At 51.4% G+C, this 23,286-nt stretch overlaps 1 protein-coding gene across 1 annotated transcript in view; it reads right to left on the reverse strand.

Moving 5' to 3' along the window:
• LZTS1 (leucine zipper tumor suppressor 1) overlaps positions 1-18,251 on the reverse strand; it is a 59,910-nt gene extending 41,659 nt beyond the window's left edge. The window contains exon 1 of the mRNA XM_047760961.1: positions 18,044-18,251. The gene's annotated coding sequence lies outside the window, so the exon portion shown is untranslated. The remainder of the gene's footprint in view (positions 1-18,043) is intronic.
• Positions 18,252-23,286: the final 5,035 nt, after the last annotated feature.

Here is a 23,286-nt window from a genome sequence, read left to right on the forward strand (position 1 = left end):
CAGATAACACTCAACCACACTGGGAAAATGCTGGCAAGGTCTATTCAAGTTGAATGTATGCATACCTTATTTTATTTTTATTTTTGCTTTTTAGGGCTGCACTCGAGGCATGTGGAGGTTCCCAGGCTAGGGGTCTAATCAGAGCTACAGCTGCTCGCCTACACCACAGCCACAGCAACGCAGGATCCGAGCTGCATTTGCAACCTACACCAAGGCTCATGGCAGCGCCAGATCCTTATCCCAGTGAGCAAGGCCAGGGATGGAACCTGAGTCCTCATGGATGCTAGTCAGATTCAGTAACTGCTGAGCCGCGACCGGAACCCCTATGCATACCTTACAACCTAGCAATCCTACGTCTACATGTACACCCAGTAGACATGTTCACCTGGGGTTTATTTATTTATTTATTTATTTTTCCTTTGGCCACACCTACAGCATATGGAAGTTCCCAAGCCTGGTGCTGAATCCCAGCCGCAGCTGTGACCTACGGCCCACAGCTTCGGCAACACCAGATCCTTTAACCCACTGTGCCATGGCGGAAACTCGCACGTGTCTCCTAAAAGACCTAGCAGCATTATGTGCAAGAGTCCCAAACTGGAAATGCCTGGAAACCTAAATTCTATCCACAGTAGAATAAATGAGGCATTTTCTATTGATACAGCAGAATATTATAGGACAATGAGGATGATGGAACTATTGCTATATGGACCAGTCGCTCAGAAATAAACACATGCTGTATAATTGTACTAATAGGAGTATAAAGAGGTACCACTTATGGTGCCTGGTGAGGGATGCAAGTGGTTGGTAGGGGAGCAGAGGAGTTTCTGGGATACTTTCAATGCTTTTCTTTTTTTTTTTTTTTTTGGTGCACTCACAGCATGCAGAAGTTTCCAGGCCAGGGATAGAACCCAAGCCACAGGGGTGACCAGAGCCACCTCAGTGACAATGCTCTATCCATAACCTGCTGAGCCACCAGAGAACTCACTTAAGACTCTTTTAACTTGGGTTCTATTTACACGAAAATTGTGAAATGCATTGAGCTATTCATTTATGATTTGTGCACACTTATGTATATAAATTATACGTCAATAAAACTTTTACTTAAAATTATTCTCACGATAACCTCCCCCCCCCCCAAGGTGGTTCTTTCTTTCCAGCTTACCAAGGAGAAAATGAGGCTCAGAGGGAAAAAGGAACTGGTGTGTAGTCACGTGGGGAGGAGAGGCAGAGGAGGCCTCAGATCCACCCTGCGTGCATTCCTAAACAGTGTCTCCTGACTTTACTGGTAGTGCTGCCCTCAGGGAGCTCAGTTCCTCACTGGGGCTTTGCACCCTCAGAGGCAGGACCCTCACACCTACTGGCTTTGTGCTCCCTCTGCTGACAGCGCAGGGCTGGACACTGCAGCCCAACAGCTGCTCAGTGCTATGGACTGAATGTTTCTGTCCCCCAAAGTCCTATGTTGAAGCCCCAACCTCCCATGTGACAGTGTTTGGAGGGAGGCCTTTGGCAGTGATCAGATTTAGAGGAGCTCATGAGGGTGGGGTCCCCACAATGGGATTAGTGCACTTCGGAAGGGAAAGTGACCAGAGCCCTGGATCTACCACCTGAAGACACAACAAGACAATGGCCATCTGCGTGCTAGGCAGTGAGCCCTCATCAGACACAAGCGCTCTGGCACCTTGATCTTGGACTTAGCCCCCAGAACTGTGAGAAGTGAATGTTGATTGTTTAAGCCACCCAGACTATGGTTTTGTTACAGCAGCCTGAGCTGACTGAGAAGGAGATGAAGGCCAGAAGCTACATCTACAAACATGCCCACCTACTGCTTTTCCCTCCCTCCCTCCCTCCATACTCTCCTTCCTTCCTGGCTCTCCAACATGTTCTTTATTTATTTATTCATTTTTTTGTCTTTTGAGGGCCTCCCCACAGCAAATGGAGGTTCCCAGGCTAAGGGTCTCATCAGAGCTACAGCTGCCAGCCACAGACACAGCCACAGCAATGCGGGATCTGAGCTGCGTCTGCAACCTACACCACAGCTCATGGCAATGCTGGATGCTTAACCCACTGAGCAAGACCAGGGATTGAACCCTCGTCCTCATGGATCCTAGTCGGGTGCGTTCACCACTGAGCCATGACAGGAACTCCTCAAAAGTGTTCTCGAGCTTGCCTGAGTCTTGACTCGACAACCTAATCTTTAGGATGAGGTTGACAGAGTGGCTTTGGCTGGCCGTGCTAGGTCCAGAGTGGCTTTGGCTGGCCGTGCTAGGTCCAGAGTGGCTTTGGCTGGCCGTGATAGGTCCAGAGTGGCTTTGGCTGGCCATGCTAGGTCCAGAGTGGCTTTGGCTGGCTGTGCTTGATCCAGAGGTGGAGTGGGAAGGAATGAGGGGGAGCAAGAATGCTGTCCCGGCCACCTTCCACTCCCGCAGGCCCTCTGCGGCTGAGCCACCACCAGGCAGGGCGGGGCCGCCTCCACTCAGCTGCTCCTGGAGAGGTCCTCAGGGCGAGGGGGGCTGGACAGTCCTGCTCAGCTCCCAGCTCCAGGGCTTGGCCACACTTCCTCCACCCCCAGCTCAGCCTCACAGCTCTTTGCTCCTTACCACAGAGAAGAGGGAGTGCAGCTGTCTGTGATGGCAGATCACTAAGCAGGGCTTCCTTCCTGTCGTCTCCCTCCCTCCTCCACACAGCTGGGGGAGTCTTAAGCCTCTGCCTCCCTGGAGAATCAGGACCTGGATGCTGTCAGCAGCCTCCCCTGAACAGGCTGATTGCTGGCGTCCCACAGCCCGGGAAAGGGGGTCACCATCGCTGGGGCTGGGGGGTGGGGGGGGACAGCTGCCCTCCCCTCCCATCTCTTCTGGCCAGAGGAGGATGCCTAAGCTTAACAGCAGCACCCGGGGACATCAAGCAGGGGGCCAGAGCTTCTTCAAGCTCCCATCCTTAGGTATTGGACTAAGCACTAGACACACGTGATCAGGTTCGAGCTGCACCCCAAGGTGCCCTGAGAGGGGGCACTATAATTATCCCCATCTGACACATGTAGAAAATGAGCCTCAGGTTTTATATCCGGCAAGGGGCAGCACCTGGCTTTGAACTTGGCTGCGATCAAGGTGTGATCAAGGTCTTTACCTCCAGCAGCCAGACCTCACCACCTGCCAGAGACACTGGCTCCCTCTCGGACTCTCTGGCTCCTCCAGACCTCACCCTGACTCTGCTTCCGCCTCTACCTCTCCCTGTGCCCTGGGTTTGGTCTGTGATCCCTTTCAACCCCTTTCACCCCTAGTCTTGGGCTCCTGCTAGTCTCCTCGAGCTTCTATTCCTTATCTGTGAACTGCAGCTGGCAGTCCTACCTATTTCATAGGGTTTCTGTATGTACTGAGTAAAGTTTTATTTGTAAATGAACCGGAATATATAATTAAGAGTTCAGTCGATGGCAGCTAGCTATTGCTTTTTTTTTTTTTTAATTAACATATGTGACTTGGTAACTCAAGACACTACTGCTCAAACTCTTGATATATTTTTCTCCAACTTTGCAGGTCCCTCGGCCCTATTTCTTTTTTTTCATTATCTAAGAACTAGGGACACTTCGATTTGGGATTTTTTTTTTCCCCCAAAGATGTGTAATCATCTATCAATTGTTAGTCAAAATTGCTCTAAAAGTGCTTAGAAATCACGAATCTGACCAAGAAGTAGTAAACTCCCTGAGGACACTGCTTCCTCTGAGATGAGCATGGAGCTGCCAGCAGGAAGAACTCGGGATCTTCAGGGAGAGAAGACAGTGGCGCGGTATGTCCAGCCTCTGGTCCCGGGGATACAGAGGGCTAGAGGCTGGGGTATAGCTAGAGCTATCGCCTTGTGTCCCCTGTAAGCGCTCTGAGTCCCAGCCCGATAACAGCAGCTCAGCCCCAGGTGTAAATGAGATCAGACGCCTCTTCTGGAGGCATGTCTGTGGGTCTCTGGCTCCAATGTCCACACTGGCCTCCTTTTACTTCTTGCCTCCATGGTTCAGCCCACACTCTACCACCACCTCCCTGAGGAAGACTGAACAGGAGCACCCATGGGTTTCCTGTCCACCTGAGTCCCAGAGGGAGGGCAGGGGACAGAGCTGGGGGATGCAGGGTCCCACCTCTGCTCAGTGGCTCAGGTCAGGGAGAGTGAACAGGAAGCAGCACAGAGGCCGGATTGTACCAAGTGACACGTAGTCTCACAGTGGATCGGGCACATGCTGAACAGCCTGAGGTTTTCTGGCAAAGGAAGTCTTCGCAGTCACCACTCTCGGAAACCAGACTCTGCCTCCTATCCCTCAAAGTGGAAACACATTTGCCTGCAAAGACCGAGATCCTAAAATGCCTTTCTGGTCCTCAGAAGTGGCTGATCACTGGGGTCCCTCTGTCATCGGCCCCCGCAGCCTCGGAGGCGCTGTGCAGCCAGGACAGGCCTGGGCGAGGCAGGGAGCCAGCGCTGTAATTAGACTGGCTCCGCGGTGGGCTCCTCCTAGCACCCGTCTCGGCCTCCCTGACTGTCCCTGAGCTGCTGCTGGGTCAGGCAACAGAGCACGGTCCTCCTTTCTCACACAAAAAAAGCCAAGGAGGGGAGGGAGAGCAGAAGGGTGCTGGGTTTGTGTTGCCATCTCTTCACCCTGTCTTGGGACACACCTCCCTGGGGCCCTGCTGGGTGGAGGCCTCTTCAGCAGGGACCTCAACATACACCATTATTTTTGACTCTTGGCAGGCTTCCCTAAAACTACTTTAGCTGATGAGAGGGATGGAATTCCAGGCTGCCCTGTGCTGCTTTCACAGGTTCCACATCTCTCATCAGCTTCTGCATCCATGCAGCATGGTCAAGTGGGAGTTTAATAGCTGCTGTCCCAGGGGCTGTGCAGAGGGCAGCCCTTTGAACTCTGTCTTGGAGGTGGGAGGTTCCCACCACGCCCTAATTTAAAGGGGGAGGGCAGAGAGGGCCTCGAGGTGAGTCCATCGGCTTCCTCTGTTCTGCGCAGCTCCCTGAGGTCTCTCCAAGCTCTCCTTGTCCTAGAATCTGATGGCCCTCACCTGAGCCAGCCACCTTTCTCCCCAATGTCCCTAAAGGCATCTGCCTTCTCCCCCAACAGACCCCAGCGTGCTAGAACGGAGAAACTACTGGACTCTGAAGACAGGATCTAATGTCAGATCAGGTCAGGAAATCACCTCCAGTCTCTGGGTCATGCCATCAAAGTGGAAAAGTTTTCTCCACCAAACACACACACACACACACACACACACACCCACAGAGGATGAGCAGAAAGAAGCCAACTCTCCTGGAAGGAGCATTAGACACTGGGAGAACTCCAGTACGTGATCCTGGAAGGGAATGCATGTTCCAAACTCCAACAGCTCCTCCTGGGTCCCCACTCTGCCCCCTCCCAGGCTGCCTGCTCCCATCTTGCTGAAATGTCTTTTTAGCAGAATAAATGCCCTTCCGACTTCCAATGCGGAATTCAACTTCTCCACCCCTTTTGCCTTCTCTGAGGGCTGCGTCAGCCAGACCGGGGGCGTCTCGCACCTGTGCATCTCCCATGAACTGAATGCAGAGAGAGAAGTTTCATTTCATTTGTTTTTCTTTCTCCCCATTTCCTGACCTTACGTGCTACGTAATCCAGAAAATGATCCAGATGGGAAAGCCATTGGCTTTGAAGCAAGAGACAGGAGAAAGGAAGAGAGAGGCGCAGCCTAAACCCCTTCCATCCAGCCGTTCACCCCCGGGAGAAATCCTCCTCCCTAAACTCTGTGCTCACGATGGCCTTGTGGGGGCTCTTCCTGAGGCAGAGGAAAACCCTGCTTAAGGGCAGGGCCCTGAGCCCCCCCTCCCCCCTCTCTCTCCTGCACAAGCATTTGCAAGAAGCCCATGGGAACAAGAGATCCACTTTGAGTGCTAAGTCTTCACGCCAGGGTATTCAGTGATGTCTTGCTCATCTGTTCTACCTAATTTCATAAGTCAATTTTAATTCAGTTAAATTGACAATGAGGGTGGAGTTCCAGAGTGACAGGGGTGGAAGGGATGCCCTCCCATATGTTTTTCAGTCACTCCCCCTCTGCCAGAGTAAACAGGTAAGAGAGTGGCTGTCACAGGCAGCATTGCCTGACCCCTTAGACAAGTTCCTGGACCAAGGGCTCATGACCTTCCTGCACAGATAACTCAGCCTCATGCTGGGTTTCCTCCCACTGGAGCTGATGGGAAGAGGATGAGACTAACATATACTGAGCTCCCACCAGGTTTCACATGATTTTACTTGTATCAGCACCCGTAATTTTCATTAAAATTCCATGTGGGGCACAATATATTTTACAGATGAGACAACTGAAGCTCAGAGAGGTTAAGTGGCTTGCCCGAGGCCCCACAGCTGTTAGGTAGCAGAACAGAGATCTGAACACTGATCTGATTCCCAAACACATTCTTTCTGCTGTCCCCACTCAACCTTGCCCACAGTACTGGCAAGCATGAAAAAGCTCAGGCCTCACCTTTGGGACTCACCTGCTCTCTGCTAGGGCTGGAGGCTGCCATCCAGGTGAGGATGAACCACTCTGGGAGCCTAAGGGCGCGTGGCATGGGCTGGAGTGTTTCTGGAGGAGGAACTTGTCTCCAGGTGTCACCTCACCTCACTGGAGACTTCACAGGACCCGGCCACAGCCCTGCCCCTCCCCTGGCTAGCCAGGTTCTTAACAGGCAAGAAGGATGCTTTTGGGCAGGTACCTGGCTGAGGAACCTTCCAGAGGAAGAGGGGGAATGGTGTTCCGAGAGCTTCAGAGATGTGGGCAGGGAACCCACGGCACCCTGTGAGATTGAAGGAGAGCCCCACTTTTTTTTTTTTTTTGGTCTTTTTGCCTTTTCTCGAGCCACTCCCATGGCACATGGAGGTTCTCAGGCTAGGGGTCTAATTGGAGCTGTAGCCACCGGCCTACGCCACAGCCACAGCAATGCGGGATCCGAGCTGCGTCTGCAACCCACATCACATCTCATGGCAATGCCGGATCCTTAACCCACCGAGCAAGGCCAGGGATCAAACCCGCAGCCTCATGGTTCCTAGTAGGATTCGTTAGCCACTGTGCTACGATGGGAACTCCTGAAGGAGGTTCCTGCTTGACGAGACTTGCCTCTCCTGGCATCAGGATGCACACTTGCCTCCTGTTTGGGAACTTCTCCTGATGTGGCATCCACGCTCTGGGTGGGGGGCGTGGCTGGTGGCACCTGCCATCTTCCCGTTTTATCTGAGTTTGCTTTAAACCGAGCACATGTGAGACAGAGGCACAGACCCTGCTTTTCACGTTTGAAAGGTGCCAACTGGCCTTGTACAGCTTCACTGTCATGTTAGCCAGGAGATTCTCAGAACCCTTAGAACGAAGGAGCAGGCAGAGGGAAAAGAAGGAAATAAAACCTCAGGAGCACTCAGCAAAACAGGAATGAAGACAAGAGAGAAAAACGGAGCCCATGGGCATCAGCTGTCCCTGGAGCGCGGGGACTCCTCGACTTGGGTGAGGAGAAAGCCAGAGATAGAAAACGTCCCACTACAGACAAGCTTGCGTATGTCCCCTGGGGCAAACCTGCCTAACACTCCAGCTTTGAGAGCTGATGATTCTACCAGCCCACAGTTAGCAGTGGGAGAGTTCAAGGAGTCTGATGCAGGGGCTCTGATCTTGCTTCTGCACTAACCAGCTGTGGGACCCTTAGCAGTAAGTACCAGTCTGGGCCTCCGGGCCTCCACCTACTAACCACACCTCCCTGTGACTTCTTCCAGGTCCAAAGCTGGGAAGTATTCCCCATGTATCCTGTTATAAGTCCTAAGTCCAGCACATTGACCCCTAGCCTTTTTTTTTTTTTTGTCTTTTTGCTATTTCTTTGGGCCGCTCCCACGGCATATGGAGGTTCCCAGGCTAGGGGTCGAATCGGAGCTGTAGCCACCGGCCTACGCCAGAGCCACAGCAACGCGGGATCTGAGCCACGACTGCAACCTACACCACAGCTCACGACAACGCCGGATCGTTAACCCACTGAGCAGGGGCAGGGACCGAACCCGCAACCTCATGGTTCCTAGTCGGATTCGTTAACCACTGCGCCACGACGGGAACTCTTGACCCCTAGCTTTTGATCTTGGACTGAGAACTTCCCTCTTCTTGAAGCTTTGGCTACCCCAAGTTTCCAGGCTGTGTGAGATCTCTGGGAATGTGTGCTGTTAACTAGAAGATGGGAGGCGGATAGAAAGGTGTTCTAATAAATAATGCTATTTCTAGAAAGCCTCTCCACTTCAAATCCATCCTGTACTCCACTGCTAGACTGACTTCCTGTCACACGCCACCCCTCTGCCTGTGAGGACTTCAGTGGCTCCCTACTGCCTGCCAAGTCACAGGCAAACCCCAAGCGGGGCACGAAAGGCCCTCCTCAATCTGACCCAACTTGCCTCTGTTTCCCTGCCACTTCTGGTCCCTTATCTGTGTACCCATTCCTTCCATCTCTTCATATCACACCCAACCCATAGGGTCCTTCTCAAATTCTGTATTTTCCAAGAAGACATTTCAGACCATGGACTTTGTACAGTGATTTTTTTTTTCTTTTTACAGCTGCATATGGAAGTTCTCAGGCTAAGGGTCAAATTGGAGCTGCAGCTGCCGTCTACACCACAGCCACAGCCACACCTGATCCAAGCCCCATCTGCGACCTATGCCACAACTTATGGCAACATCGGATCCTTAACACACTGAGCGAGGCCAGGGATCGAACCTGCAATCTCATGGACACTATGTCGAGTTCTTAACCCCCTGAACCACAATGGGAACTCCTGTAAAGTAATTTTGAAAAATGTGTCTATCTCCTGCCCCAATATCAGCCAGTGATGCCCCCAGGATTCAGTGGAGTATTTGACGGGAACCTAGTATTCTATCCCTTTCAAAGATTGGAACTAAAAGAAAATGAACTGGGTTCCTGGGATCTAAAACAGTAGCTCTTGAAGATAAGCAGAAAAGACTTGAGGAAGAAGATTTTGAGGGAGACAGAATGATATTTAAGGGTCTTTTCCACCCTGAGATTCTGTGTGTCAAGGCAGAGAGTACAGTGCATCGCTTCAAAGCAGGCTCTTTAGTTTCCAGATAAATCCTGGAACCCTGGCCTTCGAGGTCCTGTTATAGCTGTAGCATACAAGCCAGTCCATCATCCAGAGAAGTTTTTTTCTTTTTTTGCTTTCTAGGGCCACACCCCTGGCATATGGAAGTTCCCAGGCTAGGGGTCGAATCGGAGCTACAGCTGCCGGCCTACACCACAGCCACAACAACTGGGGATCTGAGCCTCATCTACAACCTACACCATAGCTCATGGCAATGTTGGATCCTTAACCCACTGAGCGAGGCCAGGGATTGAACCCTCATCCTCATGGATAACAGTCAGGTTCAATGTTGCTGACCCACAACTGGAGCTCCCAGAGAGGTTTCTAAGTCAGCAGATGGCTGAGGCACTGCTAGAAGCCCAGGGAGGCTGAGAGCCTGGTGCTCCAGGTCATCCTGCTAGAGAAGAGGGAGAAAAGCCAAGCATCCTGCCCTTACCCGCCCTGCAGCAGTGGGTGCCCAGCCTTTGAACGGGGCAGCTGCAGCCCGGCGGGGGTGGGGGGTAGTGGGAAGGCAGCTGGGACTCCTTCCTGGCCCCTTCAGTGGAGCCCTCCCTTCCCAGTGCAGGTGGAGGCTGGGGGCTCTGCCCGCAGCTCTTGTTCTCCCCACCTGCCTGCAATGCGGTTTGTCTGCTGGCGCCACTGAGGCGTAGGGGCTTGGGAATTTGATCAGCAAGGAGGGGGAGGTTGTCTCCCCAAGACGTGAGCACAGACTAATCCCTCCCTCCCCGCTCGCTCGGGTGCACTGCTGAGATGCCCTGCTGAGGGGAGGGGCAGAAAGGAGCCTGGGCTGAAGTATCTGAAGGTTGCAGTAAATCAGGGAGGTGCCCTGAGTGCTTAAGTGTCCTTCAGAAACTCTGCTGCCCTGACCTCCCAGCTGAGGTGTTGGGGTGGACACAGCCCAGGCATCCTCCAGCTGCCTCTTAGCGACTGGCAGAAGGTCAAGAGCAGCCTTGAGGCTCCTTCCCCAACTTGGGACCCCCTTGACCTTCTCAGCGCTGTTCCCCAGAGTCCCTGCCTCCCTCGCTGTGTGGAGGCTTTCGTGCTCAGGGTGTCCCCATTATCTTCCTTGAGAAATGGGTGGGAGGGAAGGCCCCCCCCCGGGGTCGGGGTCCACTAGGTTTCACACCAACATGGGCTGGCACTGAGTCCCTCCTTCCAACCTCTGCCTGGGAGACCGAACAAATGTTATCGGTGACTCAGAGAACCTCCTGTCAAGGTCACTCTGTTCTGCCAGATGCTGTCTGACATGAAAACTGACTCTGTCCACCACCCCCTCCCTGCCAGCCCCAGTGCCCTGCCCACACTCCAAGGCAGCCCCATCCCCTGGGCTGGAGATCACTGGAAACTTCAGCTCCGGGCACAAGGTCTCTAGGTTTCTGCTTCCCAACTGTCTCTGCTCCTCTGAGATATTAACCCTTTCCCTCCCTGAAGCCTCCTCACCAAGATAGTAGACCAAGATCTGAAAGGTCCCCTGTTTTGTTTTTTTCAGGGCCACACCCACAGCCTGTGGACATTCCCAGGCTAGGGGTCGAATTGGAGCTTCAGCTGCTGGCTTATACCACAGCCACAGGAACGCGGGATCCAACCAAGCCACATCTTCGACCTACACCATAGCTCATGGCAACACCGGATCCTTAACCCACCGAGAGACACCAGGGATAGAACCCACGTCCTCACAGATACTAGTCAGGTTCATAACCCGCTGAGCCACAACAGGAACTCCCTAAAAGATCCCCTGTTATCCCTCCTCTCCTTGTGTGCCTGGGATCCCAGACACTGGTCCCTGGGTGACACGGGGAGCGCTGAGATGGCTGGGTGGGAAGGGCCCACTCGGGCTTCATCACCATCAGTCTCGGCCATCTGGGGCTGAGCCCTGATTGTACCTAGAGCTGGCTGCTGTACCCCGGAGGCATAACTCATTTTCTTTTAAGAAGTTTATCATCTAGGCAAGGGGGAAGGATAGGGGTGACCAGCTCAATACTAAGGCATGGGAACAGATGCTCAGGGGTGTGACTGTACCTATTAGAGGATGTAAGGAACAGGGAGCCGGTGAAGGATGGAGTCTTTCTCTCCCCACAGCTGATGTCATTTTTCCCTCCCGACCAGGGAGGTGCAACCCCAGCGGTGAGTGTAACTCTCTCACCCTAGAATGCCTGGGTCTCCTCCTCCTGGGCCAGAACGCACTCATCGGTGGCTCACCGCCCCACTGCCCCACCGCCCAGGGTAGCTGGGGTCACTGGGGACAGGTGCTGGCAAGCCCCAGCTTTGCTTCCCTGCCTCCTTCGCTTTCTCTTACCTCCTTCCCTCTCCCCTTTGCTCGCAGGCCTATGCTCAATTCTCTCTCTTCAGCAGGAATATAATGTTCGGCGGCTTTCCACCCACTCTCTGAATGCTGCCAGCGAATAATGACTAAGGTGGTGGGTGGAAGTACAGCAAGTTGAGACCAATTTAGCAGTCCAGGGTGCCAGGAGGAGGGTGATTTAGCAGCAAATAGCTTTGCAAACAGCAAGGAGAGTGAAGATGCCCCCCAAACCAACAGACCAGCGGAGCCAAGTGCACAGCCCTGCCCTGGTGCCGGGGGGCAGGGATGGCCTCAGCCATCTGGCAGTCTGCACATCGAGGTTAGGTCATGCATGGGGCAGGGTTGGTCCTGAGACGCCAAATGATCTTCAGAGCCATGCCCCCCACACCGGATCTCAGCTCTACTCTGGACCCTTTGAGGGGCCCCTCTTCTCGTGGATGCTGGGGCCTGGGAAGGTCTATGGCAACTTGAGAGACTGCCCTGGGCCTGGCGGAAACGGAAGGTCTCTGGTGTTGGGGAAGGGGGGCTGCACAAGCACACTGCAGATCCTGCCCCAGAGACAGGCCAACCCAAGTGGACACAGGCGTGGAGCTTGCAGGACCTGCCATCCAGGAGTCTGAAAATTCGGGTTATGGGATGTGACTGTGAGTGTGGGTATCAGAAGAGAGCTTGCTGGAGATGGAGAGGTGATGGGAATGAATGGGGGGGGTGTGCTCGTGCACGCACACATGAGCACACGCATGAGCACACACACGTGCACCTGCTGGAAGCCATCATGAAGGCAGTTTATCTTTTCCCACAGTGATAAACTTGTATGGAAGCAAATCTGTGGGTGATCTGGGAAGGCCAGCTCTTTACTGCCTTTGTTCAGACACTGGACAAAGCCCCCATCACATCTGTTTGGACACCAATTTGGCCTGTCACTTAGTAAGAAAAATCACATCTCTGCTGGATTGATTAGGACAATTAGTTTTAGCTATTAGTGCTAGTGTGCACTCGCGCGCACACACACACACACACACACTCACTCTCTCTCTCTCTCTCTCTGTCCTGTCTCTTCCACCTTCCCTTTGCTCCCCACTGCACCCTCTCTCCATCAACCCTCCATCGAATTCCTTCCTTATCTGGGAGGTAGCCTCCACGTGTGATCACCTCCAAAGTCTGGTTGCCACACAAAGCTTCCATTACCGGTGAAGAGACTGCTAATCTCATTTTAGTTGGAACTTATTTGCATATGGATAAGGTGGAAATACTGAAATACATTTTATGGAATGAAGTTTGGTATTCCAACGGAATGCCATTAATTCAGATTCTGTGAAGACAAAATTTGCATAATTTCAATGTGGGATGGACTCAACCTTCTGAGCTGACTAGTTCTATAGAGAAAGAACCAACCTAAGAAATGTTTCATTCCTTAAAGTAAGTCTCAACTACAGATCCCATCATGCCAAATACTTCCTAGTTGATCTTTTGAGCTTAATCTAAATGCGTAACAAGTGCTTAGGGAAGGAGACACAGAAAAAGGAAAAAGAACTCTAAAACTCTCATGAAACTTGCAGTATAATATTAATCAACTGAGTTCTTAAAAATTTTTTTAAAAAAATCTCTTTTTTTTTCTGTACATTAAATACTTGCAACAATTCATGAAGTTAAATCCATTGACTTAAGGAGGCCTAATGGTTGGGAGTCAGGATAGCTTGGTTCAAATTCCAATATTCTTAGGGGCTTGGGGATGTACTGAGGGTTTGGGATGGACATCCTGTAAAATTTAGTTGTGATGATTGTTGGACACCTATAAATGTAATAAAATTCATTAAGTAATAAAAAAAAAATTCCGGAGTTCCCGTCGTGGCGCAGTGGTTAACGAATCCGACTAGGAACCATGAGGTTGCGGGTTCGGTCCCTGCCCCTGCTCAGTGGGTTAACGATCCGGCGTTGCCGTGAGCTGTGGTGTAGGTTGAAGACACGGCTCGGATCCTGCGTTGCTGTGGCTCTGGCGTAGGCCGGTGGCTACAGCTCCGATTCGACCCCTAGCCTGGGAACCTCCATATGCCGTGGGAGCGGCCCAAGAAATAGCAACAACAACAACAACAACAATAACAACAACAACAAAAGACAAAAAAAAAATTCCAATATTCCACTTAATATCTTGGGTGAAACTCCTTTATCTCTGACAGGCTCACTCAGTTTTCTCATCTGTCAAACTGGAGAAGAAATCTCAGAGTTGTAAATAATAATAACAACATTCCCTTTATTATTACTATTATTATTTTAGGGCTGCATCAGTGGCATATGGAAGTTCCCAGACTAGAGGTCAAATTGGAGCTGCAGCTGCCAGCCTACACCACAGCCACAACAACGCAGGATCTGAACTTGTCTTTGACCTACACCATAGCTCACAGCAACACCAGATCCCTGACCCAATAAGGGTGGCCAGGGATCAAACCCATATCCTCATGGATACTAGTGGGTTCATTTCCACTGAGCCACAAGGTGAATTCCAATAACGTTCCCTTTAAAGTCCTATACAAATAAAAAGGGCTATTAAAATCATGGTCATAGGAAGCTTAGGGATGGTTAGGCCTTCTGGCAGGAGACTGTCCTGCAGAAAGCAAGAAAGTGCGAGAAGCAGGAATGGAGACCCATTACAGCAGCTAGAAGCTGGACTTACGCACACCTGACTTTGGCTGACACATCCCAACTCACTTGCTGTCCAAGGCCAAGCTACACACTCATTGGGCTGGAGGCAGTTCTGAGAGGTGAGTTCCTTCCCACCTCGCATTCCCCTTTTCTGACTGGTTTGGTGGCTGGCCAAGCTGGGCAGAAGGAGGGAACAGGCTCCCCCTGGGGCTCCCCTTAGAGAGAGAGAGAGAGAGACAGAGAGAGACAGAGAGACAGAGACAGAGACAGAGACTCATCTCAGCTCTCAGTTTGCTTCTGGGAGCTATGACCTTGCTACCGCTACCCTTCATCTCGAAGGGATAAATACCGCTCCACCCTAGTCTTCTAGCTTCCCTCCCTCCTGGTGAGCAGCTGCTGTGTTCAAAGTTAGCACAATCCAGTTTCCATGCTACTTGTCACGGATTGGTGTGTGCTGTTTCCTCTTCAAGCCTCACCACAAATTTCAGTCTTAAACTAAAATTCTGCTGTTCTGTTTATCCCCATTTCCCTAGCACCTTGCACGGATTTAATAATGAGGGATGATCTTTGAAAGGAAAATGAAAATCATCAAGGATCCCCGAGAAGGCATGAGAATTCCTGATATGAGAAATCGGGGTGGTGCAAAGGGCATGGGAAGGGAGTCACCAGACTCTGAACCCTGTGACCTTGGGCGAAATCACAGCCAGATTACCCCTCCAAACATGGTAGCATTTCACACTCCTAACAGCACCACCATGCTGTCCATTTCAGACCAGGGGTTTTCAAACTGGAGCAGCACAAAGACCCATTCAAAAGCAAATGCAAAAAGGCCTTCCATGTAAATCATCTAAAGATTTCCCCAGGCAGTTGCATACTTTTTTGTTGGCCAAACCTCAGAAACACCTCATCATTGCCCTGGAACCACTGCCTCCTGGGGTTCCAAGCACAGGATTTTAAAACCCCCAATCTAGATCACACCTAGTACTGCCCACTGGTATAATTGCACTTCTCTCGCTTGATTGACCTGGAGATAGAGAGCGTGGGTTGGCAGGGTGGGTGGAGGCTGGGTTTTCTTTAGGCTCCCAAACTGTTGGAGGCAGGAACTGGAATGGAGAAACCGTGTCTAGGCAGAAGAAGCCCTGAAGGGCCTGGCCTAGTAACAGAGGCAGGGAAGTCAGTGGCCCTGCCAGCAAAGTGTCCTCAAGCAGAAATGTGCGGCTGGGAAAAGTGCTCCCACCAAGAGTCTCTGACAGCTCTTTTCTCTCCCATTACTTTATTAAACATTCATTTCCTAAGGGCTTCTTTACAGCAGCCACACACTACCCTGAGCTGGGAATTCATGACACAATCTCTGCCTCTAGGAGCTTTGCAGGCCCTGTAGGAGCCAGGCGAGCAGGGAATGATGGCAGGAACTCAGAGGAAGGCACATGACCCAGACTTTAAGGAGAGGGGAAGGTTTCTTGGAAGAGTTGATCCTTATGGTTAAAACCAGAAGTGCAAGTGGGAGCTAGTCGAGCGCAGAGAAGAAATGTGTTCAAAAGTAGCAGGAGCCAGGGGAAAGAGCCAGGGGCTGAGCTGAGCTGAGTTCAAACTCTTACTTCTCTATTTCCTATCTGGCAAACTTATTTATGTCTCCTCGTCTAATAATCATACATACTCTGCGGGCCTGTGATGAGAATGAAAGGCGATAAAGAATAAAAACTCCTGGACATGCAGGGTACTTAATGAATGGTATTACACTAGTCTGCAAGCTGCACAACCAAAGGTTTGCCATTGTCACCTCATTTGTCTTTGGAGACTCACTTTCTGGCCCAGAGCCTTGCATTGTGTAAGCACCCAATGAATATTTATTAAATGGATGTTGAATAAGTGCAAAGGCATATATATATATACATTTTCGGGATTAGAAAACCGTTTTTCCAAAGCTGGAGCCCATCTACCTCTGCATCCATACAGGCAGACACATGGCTTCTCAAAACAGCACAGCAAACCTTTCCTTCACACAGTCCCAAAGCTTTGGTGCTCCCCAACCCACACCTATAGAGCGGCACCCCTTCCCGACACATATCTAATGCGACACACATGGGCAGATGAGGGACTCCTCCTACAGACAGAGAGATGCACAAGCTGAGCTATTAAAACAGGTTCTACCTTGTGAGCACGCAGAGGCTGCCACAAATGTTAAAACAACCATCTCGAATGTCCCATCCCTCTTGCTCACACACTGGTGCCTTCCAAGAGACGTCCTTCTCTCCCCACCAGAGTTTTTTCCCACCTCCAGCACAGCGAGTGTGCCCCAGGCTCACATCTACCCAGCTGAGCCCTGGTGTGGACTTGGACTCCCCCTGGCTACGCCTGACTTTGCTCCGATTGGCTGTGGACCTCAGGGAAAGCCCTGCTGCTCTGGGCCTCCCTTTCTCACTGGTAGAACACAGAGAGTTGGCCGTGCTTCATGCCAACCTGGTAGTTATGTTGTGAGGGTAAAGGAGATACCAAATGAGATAACGTCTGTGATGGGCAGAAAGTGCCTCAAGAAGAAAGGCGGTGGATAAACACAAGGTGTGAATGCCACCCCTGATGACTGCGTAGGCCTCTGCCCACAGACTCTGCTCTCCTCCACCCTTGAACGCAAACACCCTTCCTGCCTACTGTAAATGCGGCCTCTGATACCCATCTCCGTGTGGGTACATATACACACATACTTCCATCACCTGTATTTCCCCCAGCATGCCCAGGGAAAACTGTTTTTGAACTTAGAGGGAGCTCAGGTTACAAACCCTCTCTCACCCCTACCCACAGGCTCCTCTCCAGGGTCTCTGGTGCGGGAAGAAGCACCAAGCAGACAGCTCCTCTCTGTGGGTAGGCATCTTGGTTCCCATGACTAGGCTGCACCGCCAGCAGAGCAGGAGACCCCTGTCGGGTCCAGCTCCTGCCAAGAGCCCTCCAGAGCTTGGTACCTCCTCACTAGCGGGCCAGCATCCGAAGAGACCAGAGAAGACAGGATGATGGCAGCAGGGTTGTGTGGATAGAATGGAAGAGGAAGGACCCAGAAACTTCAGATGCTCAGGGCCCAAAGCCCTCTTGGTTCCTGGGAGACTTAGGGCCAGGAAGCTGAGTCTGGAGCACTTTTCTAGGACTGACACACTTGTGAGGGAGCAGAATGCTCATTTCTTCCATACTTTAATCTTTTCCACTCGGAGTGGAACAGGGAAAGCCCTTGGTATTGTGATGCCTATTGCTGCTGAACTGTGTGCTCGGAAGGCTGGAGTTAAGCGTATGGAAGGCTGTGTGTGTGTGTGTGTGTGTAGGGAAGGGGAGAAAGTGGGGGGCTGGCTGCCTGTGGTAGGTGAGAGGAAGAAGTGAATGTGGTGTGTGTGTAGGTGTGAGACTGTGTGTGTGTGTTGCTTTGGCTGAATTGCTCCAGGGGGGCCTCTTAAATACCCAGGTTCATCCCCCAATACACCTCAACCCTTGTGACCTATTCCTTCAGTGAAACAATCCAAACCTCTTACTGCATCTGAGCCCCCGCCACCAGTGTGGACACAGCCCACCTCCAAAGTTCCAGACGGCAAAGTTCAGTGGCGGCGCCCCAGCTGTCAGACCCACACGCACACCTCCCGCTTCCTCATCTCTGGACATCGGTGTCACCCAACGCCTAGGACCCCCCAGATCAGATTTGAAAGGAGGTAAAACCCGTTTGCAGGAAACTGGAAACAAAGACGTAAGGACGGACGCACCATCCTTTCTTCCGGGCTGGGACCAAACCAGCCGCACGCGCCCTGGCAGAGGGGAGACCCTGACAGTTACACGCAGAGACAAAGACACCTGGACAGACAACGGCACAGACAGACAAAGACCGACGGACCCGCTGGCACGCCGTGGGGAGCGCAGATTCCCCGCAGCCCGGACGCCCTGTCGCGGCCGGAGACCCTTCTTTGGTGGGAGCGAGACCGAGACCCTCGTCCACAGCACCTTACCTGCCCCTGAGCCTGGGGCTGACTTGAGGGTTTTGTTTTTTTTTTTTTCAGTGTGTTTCGCGATGTGCTCCCGACTCTCTTCTCCCAGAGCTCCGGGCCGGGCGGGTCCCTCTGCTGCTTGCGACTTCGGCTCACTGGACTAGGCGGGCAGAGAAACTTTCGGCCTCGCCGCCCGCCCGGCGCCCGCCAGCCAGCCCCGGCGCGCCGGCCTCCGCGCGGGTCCCCGAGCTGCTGGCTGGCGGGCGGGAGGGCAGGGCGGGGCGGGCGGGGCGGGGTCGGCATCGCTCATTGGCCATGGTGGGCCGGGGCGGGGCTGGGCGGGGCTGGCGCCGGCGCTGCTCATTGGCCAAACTCGGCCTGCTGCTGGTCCTTGCGGCTCCGCGGCCTTTGTTCCCAGCTGACAGCTGCGGCTGCTCTCGACCTCCTCCTCTTCTGCATCCGCCTCCCGCGAGGGGTCCCTGCTCCCCAACTCTCCACTCTCACAACAGATCCTTCCTGGGAGCCCTGTCTGCTCAATCTTTCTCTCCCCCCCTTTCTCTTTTTCAATTCCTTCTTTTTGTCCTTTTCTTATTTCCTCCCTTCTTTATCACCCCTTCTTCTTACAAGTTTCACTTTCTCAGCACCATCTCCTCACTCCAACCCCCAAACTCTGCAGAAAGACTGATTGCTAGGTTCGAAGTCCACACTAGAAGCCCAGAGAGGGGCATTGGTTCACCATGCCAGGGTTACAGACTGGAGCTCAGACCACTGGCACCCCCACTCCCAAGACAATTCAAAAGCAAACGTTTCCAGTTCCCTCCCAGGGCCTGAGTTTTAGGTGGAAGCTGAGGCCTTTTATAGTTAGTCATCTTTCCCAGTACCTTTCTAACACTATCATTTTCTCTACCACCCTCATTTCAATTTCTAGCATTTTTTTTTTCTTTTTTTTGGCTGCACGCACAGCCTGTGGAATTTCCCAGGCCAGGATATAACTAGCACCATAGCAGTGACAACACCAAATCCTTAACCACTAGGCTGCCAGAGTACTCCCACTTTCTAGCATTTGAGCTAGGAGGGGACCTGAACCTACAAGCTTTGGTTGGACAAAGGGCCTGTTAAGTGCAGTTCCAGGTGTCACATGAGGTTGGGGTCTGGAGGGTGCACTGAGGCTAATCCTTTAAAACCAGGCATCTTTCTGCCCAGGGAGTGTCAGAGGGGGAAGACTGAGGTGGCTGACTTTTTTTTTTTTGTGGACCTGTCTCTCTCTCTCTTTTTATTTTTTTTTTTGTCTTTTCCAGGGCCACTCCCGCGGCATATGGAGATTCCCAGGCTAGGGGTCCAATTGGAACTGTAGCCGCTGGCCTACACCAGAACCACAGCAACAAGGGATCCGAAGTGCCTGCGACCTACACCACAGCTCACGGCAACGCCAGATCCTTAACTCACTGAGCAAGGCCAGGGAGCGAACCCACAACCCCATGGTTCCTAGTTGGATTCGTTAACCACTGCGCCACAATGGGAACTCCTGACTTCTGATTATAAGTAGAGAAGGGGGAGGCAGCCTGAAGGGAAGCACACCATTTTGTTTCCGCCACCTCTCTACTCAAAACCCTGTAGGGGATCCTCATTACCTCCAGTTCTTGACCCTGAAGACTCCAACTCTCAATTCCAGGCTTCCTGGGAGGCAGCAAAGCACGAGCTCTAAAAAGTCAGGCGCTGGTGCTCAACTGTGACACTGAGCCAGTGCCGTTAACCTTCTTATATCTCGGTGTTTTCCTTCATGAAGTAGGGGGTAACAATTCCCAGGATTTGGAGTTCCCCTTGTGGCTCAGCTGTTAACAAATCTGACTAGCATCCATGAGGACGCAAGTTCGATCCCTGGCCTGTCTCAGTGAGTTAAGGATCCAGCGTTGCTGTGAGCTTAATGTAGGTCACAGATGTGGCTCGGATCCTGCGTTGCTGTGGCTGTGGAGTAGGCCGGCAGCTACAGCTCCGATTCACCGCCTACCCTGGGAACCTCCATAGGCCACAGGTGCGGCCCTAAAAAGCGAAAAAACAAAAAACAATTCCCAGAATTTAAGCTCCCCGAGGGCAGGAACTGGCTTTCTCTCGCTCTCTTTTCATTTTTAAAAGTTTTCTTGAGGTATAGTTGATTTACAATGCTGTGATAATTTCTTCCGTACAACAAGGTAATTCAGTTAGATGTTTACACACATCCATTGTTCTTCAGATTCTTTTTCCACATAGACCATCACAGAATATTAGATAGATTTCCCTGTGCTGTATGGCAGGTCCCCTCTGGCCAATCTCTGCATCTACCTCAGTGTGCAGAAGCCATTCCCAAGCCCCAAGTCCACCCCTCCCCCCCACCACCTGTCCCCTTTAGTAACCACAATTTGTTTTCAGAGTCTGTGTGTCTGTTTCTGTTCTGTACATAAGTTCATTTGTATCCTTTTTTTTTTTTTTTTAGATTCCACATAGAAGTGACATCCTATGATATTTGCCTTTCACTGTCTGACTAACTTTACTCAGTATGATAATCTCCACGTTCACCCATGTTGCTGCACATGGCATTATTTCCTTCCTTTTTATGGCCTCTTTAGTTCATGGCTGAGAGACTTGGCTTTGTTCACGATATATCTTCAACACCCAGAACTTGGCTGGCACATAATAGGCCCTCAATTAATATTTCTTGAATGGATGAATTTTTTTTATAGATTTGTTGTGAGGATTAAATAAGAATCCCTGGTGTGTGGTAAGTACATACACACGGCAGCTATTATAAGCACTACTATAGGAGTTCCCGTTGTGGCTCAGTGGAAACGAACTTGAGTAAGATCCATGAGGAGGCAGGTTCGATCCCTGGCCTCACTCAGTGGGTTAAGGATCCAGCGTTGCCGTGAGCTGTGTGTAGGTTGCAGATGATGAAGCTTGGATCTGGCATTGCTTATGGCTGTGGCGTAGTCCAGCAGCTACAGCTCCGAATCAACTAGCCTGGGAACTTCCATATGCCACAGGTGCAGATCTGAAAAGCAAAAACCAAACAAAACCTAAGTACTACTACAGCTTCTATGTGTCAGCTCCAAAGTAGAATGATGGCTCCTTTCTCTAAAGCCATCACTTTTCTCATGGGCAAAGTGGACAGTCTGGATGAGACTCTTTTTTTTGGCTTTTCTAGGGCTGCACCCACGGCATATGGAGGTTCCCAGGCTAGAGGTCTAATTAGAGCAGTAGCTGCCGGCCTACGCCAGAGCTACAGTAACACAGAATCTGAGCCACATCTGCGACCTACACCACAGCTCAAGGCAATGCTGGATCCTTAACCCACTGAGCAAGGCCAGGGGTCGAACCTGCAACCTCATGGTTCCTAGTCAGATTTGTTAACCCCTGAGCCACGACGGGAACTCCTGGATGAGACTCTTTAAGTGTCTTCCTTCAGCACTGTGGCATTTTAGGTAGATATTCTGGAGCTTGACCTACAGCCCTCTTAGAAGGACTGAGCTAGGCAAAGGGTCTAGGCAGCGTATTGGGGTGTGTGTGAAGGGTAGAATCCAGAAACAGTCTGGAACAATAGAAACACCCTGAGCAGGGAATCTTCAGAGATAGAGTGGGGTGTACTGAGGGTGGGGTTGGAAGTAAGCAAGCAGAATGGGAGAGGAGAGCTGTGATGATACAGCGTGTATGTGTGTGTGTGTGTGTGTGTGTGGTCATAAAAGCCTCAGGAATGTGGTCCCAGAAGTACAAGGCCACAATTAGCTTCCTGATTCAGCTGTTGGGTATGGTAATGTAATGCCTGAGAGTGTCTGTCCCTAAACCCCCTGGTGGGATTCTCACTGGGGCTCCTCTTCCTTTGTCTCATGAAGGGGTGCTGCCCTTCCCAGGCCCTGGGTATTCCATTTGGACCTCTGCATCACTCAGGCTCTTCCTTGCCTCAGCTGAGTCTGGAAAGCTGGGTCACAAAGTATGTTCTTATGAAACAGTTCTGCTATCCTCATCCACGCGTTATCTGAGACTCAAGTAGCTCACTGTTCTAGCTTACCATTCTGTTATTTATTTCTAGGACCTCAGTTCGCACACAGAGGACCAAGCCCATGGATCAGTTAACCCTGTAGCTTATTTGAATTAGAAACACCACTGCTTTGCTCAGTGGTGTTTCTATCGCAGTTTAAATAACTGTTTGGCTTCTTCTCTAAGTTTCTTGTTCAAAGACCAATGTCTTGCAGTTCCCATTGTGGCACAGTGGAAAAAAATCCGACCAGGAATCATGAGGCTGTGGGTTCTATCCCTGGCCTTGCTCAGTGGGTTAAGGATCTGGTGTTGCTGTGAGCTGTGGTGTAGGTCGCAGATGCAGCTCAGCTCTGGCGTGGGTGCAGCCCTAAAAGGACAAAAGACTAAATAAATAAGTAAATAAGTAAATAAATATTCAGGGCCTTGTGTTGGGAAGTAAGAAAGGCTGACCCTTGTGGCTCAGCAGATTAAGGATCCAGTAAAGTCACTGCTGTGGCTCTGGTTACAGCTGTGGCACTGGTTCGATCCCTGGTCCAGAAACTTCCTCATGCCATGACTGCGCCCTCCCCAAATATATATATATATAGTCAGCCTTTCTCCTTTTTTTGATTGTGCCAGCAACACGTGGAAGTTCCCAGGCCAGGGATTGAACCTGTGCCACAGCTATAGCCAGAGCCACAGCAGTGACAACCCCGGATCCTTAACACGCTGAGCCAAGAGGGAACTCCAAGGCTGACTATATTTAGCTGAGGTTGAGTAATCTCCAAAAGTAGATGAGAAAATATTATAATGTTAGATCATTGAGAAAAGCCTTAAGGGATCAGCAGGTTGCCTCTACTCTATCTCCCAGCTACCCCAGGAAAGTAGAGGCAGACTGGTTTTCCCGGAAGCTGAGCCGATGCCACTGATCTCAGAGGATGCCCGACCAGCGTCCTGTCATCCTCCACAGGAGAAAATAGCTACCTTGGAGTTGCTCTGGAAGTGAAGCTCTTATAACCTGAATTTACATTTCTTACAACTGTGGTTCCTGGGCTTTATTTTTATTTTATTTTATTTTTTTGCTTAGCTTTTTAGGGCTGCATATGGAAGTTCTCTGACTAGGGGCTGAATCAGAGCTGCAGCTGCTGGCCTACACAGCCACAGCCACAACCACAGCCACATGGGATCTGAGCCATGTCTGTGACCTACACCACAGCTCATGGAAACACCGGGGCCTTAACCCACTGAATGAGGCCAGGGATTTTTTTTTTTTTGTC

The sequence above is a fragment of the Phacochoerus africanus genome, chromosome 15, assembly GCF_016906955.1.
Source record: "Phacochoerus africanus isolate WHEZ1 chromosome 15, ROS_Pafr_v1, whole genome shotgun sequence".
Classification (NCBI taxonomy): Eukaryota; Metazoa; Chordata; class Mammalia; order Artiodactyla; family Suidae; genus Phacochoerus; species Phacochoerus africanus.